This window comes from Apis dorsata, unplaced genomic scaffold (assembly GCF_000469605.1).
Source record: "Apis dorsata unplaced genomic scaffold, Apis dorsata 1.3 scaffold_455, whole genome shotgun sequence".
Lineage (NCBI taxonomy): Eukaryota > Metazoa > Arthropoda > Insecta > Hymenoptera > Apidae > Apis > Apis dorsata.
The window spans coordinates 138,354-141,594 of record NW_006263698.1 but is presented as its reverse complement, the minus strand read 5'-3'; the positions used below and the strand labels follow the sequence as shown (position 1 = coordinate 141,594).

General features: G+C 43.2%; 1 protein-coding gene across 1 annotated transcript in view; it reads right to left on the bottom strand.

Annotated features, from left to right (window-relative positions):
- Nucleotides 1-763: 763 nt before the first annotated feature.
- LOC102674702 (potassium voltage-gated channel protein Shal) overlaps nt 764-3,241 on the bottom strand; it is a 110,234-nt gene continuing 107,756 nt past the window's right edge. The window contains exon 7 of the transcript XR_004151083.1: nt 764-976. The gene's annotated coding sequence lies outside the window, so the exon portion shown is untranslated. The remainder of the gene's footprint in view (nt 977-3,241) is intronic.

Here is a 3,241-nt window from a genome sequence, read left to right as displayed (position 1 = left end):
AAAAAAAAAAGAAAAAAATCGGCGCGATGGAAATAAAAACGTTTCCACTAACGAGGCTACTATCGAGAAGGAAGGAGTCCACACTTTGGTGATCTCGCAAGGTGTCACGGGAAGGTGAAAGGAGGTTCACAGAGAAAACTTGGAGGAATAACGATAAAGGACCAACGTCATTTCCCTTATACAAGCGACCCCTTTTGGATTACGGTACTTTTAGCAGTGACGAGAATCTCGCCAGTAAACGACCAGCAGTAATTAATTGGAACGAACATACGGCCTGGCTCCGGTTGCTCGCCGAGAATAATTAAATCCGCACGTAAGGTGGCGTAATTGTGACGCGACCGAATGCCTCTCCCCCTCCCCCCTTTCTCTCTCCCTCTTTCTGTCGCGAGACGGAACACGCTGCCTCCAAAAGATGTTCCACTTTTTTTTTCCTCCGCTTAATTAAAACAACGCGTCGTCGACTCTTTTCGCCTCCCCCTCCCCTCTCCTCCCTCCTCCATACGATATCTCTCTTGGTGGCGCTTTAATAATTCCAAAGAAACGCTCCTTTTTTTAAATAGGTTTTTAAACGGTTTTGAATCGGCTCTCGTTCCACGTGCCAAATTCATTTCTTCCAAACGATCGAATCAGTCCAAATGTAATTAACAGATGCGTTAATATTCTCTTAATAAGGTAATTGAAGATCTTGATATTTGTGTGTAATATCGAGTAATAAAATCGCGTATCCGGTTTTCGTATCGAATCTCTTTCCATTTCTTACGTATTTCCCTTTGATCTCTGATAAAAACGCGTTAAAATAAGTGTGAATGGCGTCAATGTTCTCGCTTCTAAATTCCGTGGAAAATCGAAAAGATTCAAACGGTGTAAAGATTCGTTTGACTGTTTAACACGCGCCGCCACTTGAGGTTATTTCATCTTGAAAACGTCGCTTTGTAGGCCGATCTAACTCTCTTTCTCTCTCTCTTTCTCTCTCTTTTTTTAGATCTTCACCTCTGTCCATCCTTGTCACCCGCCTTGTCTCCATCCATCCGATGGCTCGTTTTTATTTGGAGAGAGAGACAGAGAGAGAGAGAGAGAGAGAGAGAGAGAGAGAGAGAGAGAGAGAAAACGAAAAGAATCGACGCGATGAAAGAGCTTGGAACACCGGAAACGACTGCGACAATGCCGCGTCCACGTGTGTATGTGTAAAAAAAAAAAAAGAAAAAAAAAGAGTGTTCCGTTCTACGAGAGTTTTTAATCATGCCATTTTATCCTGAGAGAGCCTTTGTACCTAGAGATAGAAAGATACTTTCGTCTGCCCCACCCCCGCGCTCCGCTTCTTCTTCCCCTCTGTTTACGCGGACAAGTCGATCCCTCGTTCCCACGATTTAACACTCCCTCGCGGATTTACCCCCTTAATCCCTTCCGGTGGCCCATGTCACGCGATGCAAATTATACCCTCTTTTTCCTTTCCTTTTTTTTTTTCTCTCTCTCTTTCCTTCTTTCTTTATTTTTAAAGAATATATCCCCTCTCCCCTTTCTTTCGTATTTCTTTTTAATTCAACTCGTTTGTCGATCGTCGCGCGGAAAAATCTATTCAAATTTCTTGCTTTTTTAATTTCCTATTTCCTTTTTTTTTTCCTCTTTGTTAATTTAACTTCGGTATCGTTTATTGTAATTAAAGACGAAGAAATATCTTTGAGATATTTCGTTTTAACTTAATCTTTCGATAATCAAATAACGAATCGCGAAAGACGTTCTTGGCTTTTTCTCCTCCCTCCCTTTTTTCTAAATTCTTTACAATCTTATTAAAAATATATCTCCCGTATCTCTTTCATTCTAATCCTCCCCTCCTTGCGACGATTGCCTCTTTAAAGAAAAGTTAATAAGGAGAAGCTAAAGTAGGCAATTATAAAGTCCGTGAGAGAAATTGATCGGAGATCGATCGAGATTTAGAGGCATCGAGGACAGAAGGTGGCCCATCTTTAACAAGATCCCTTCGTTTGCGTAATTAACTATCGACTTTCTGTCGACAATCTTGTTAACGAGAAGCACACCGATCGTTAATGGATTCCGGCGGAGTCGAGGCGGGCGTGCAACCAGAGACAGTGAAATAATTACACTTTTGCTTCCGGAATATTCGAGCGTCCCACGTCGAAAAATATGAATAAACGAATTTCGAAATCGAACCGACTCGAGCGAGAGAAGATTGCCCATACCCCCCGAAAATCTCTGTCTCTGTCAGTCAAAGAACCCGTCTCAATTAAAATCCACGAGGATGAGGTAAGGAAAGGGCGCTCTATTATCAACCGAATCCGCGCCAAGGGAAATTTCGACCGGTTTCCTTAAAAATATTATATTCGACACGATGACCCAGATCCAGATCTCACCAGATCTCCACCTATAGAAACCATCCGTTCCTGAATAGTTCGGACGAAATTAGCGAACAAACGCGGTCCACCGACTCACGACCTGAATTTATTTAAAAGGAAGGGAACACTCGATCGTCCCCCTTCGGATGATGGCGTTGAAATTTCAGAGTAAATCTCCGAGGCGAAATCTATCGTTCGATCGAAGGGAAGGTACAGGAAGGTATAGGAAACCAGGCGTCGGTTCCATCGTTCACTTTCCAATTTAAACCCTGGCCCGATATATCGACGCGTCCTTGACCGATGTTCCGAAAATAAAGCGACCCAACAACCGTGATTCGTGTTGAAAAAGTGGTGCGCGATCGGGTGTCCACCGATAAAACCGAAAACAGCCATAAATATGCCGGGATAATATAAAACGTTTCACGCCGCGGCCAAACATCGTGTCAACTCGTTTTCGAATCGGTTAACGAGCACGTCCTGCTGTCGATGCTCGCGCAAATACGAATCAATTTCCGGCGTGGACGCGCCACCCGTCACTGCCTTTGCGGCTGTCGTTCGGCAAACATCAATTAATCCCGTGTTTTCTTTTCGAGGGCACGGTTCAGTGGAGTTGGGAACGAATTCGACAGGAAATGTTATATATGCGATTCGAATCGACGGATCGTGGAAAGTTCAACGACACCTTTGGTTAAGTTCGGGTTGGAATGGTTGGAAGTTGGAACTTGGAGTGATTTGGGATGCCGTGTTGAAAAAAAAAACGTTGGAAAATTTTGGACATATTTTTCTTTCTTTCTTCCTTTCTTTCTTTTTCTCACTCGTCAGTGGCGTCAAGGGTACAAAGTAGAGAATAATGAAATTCTGAATATCTCGCGTTAAATGAAGAAGGATCG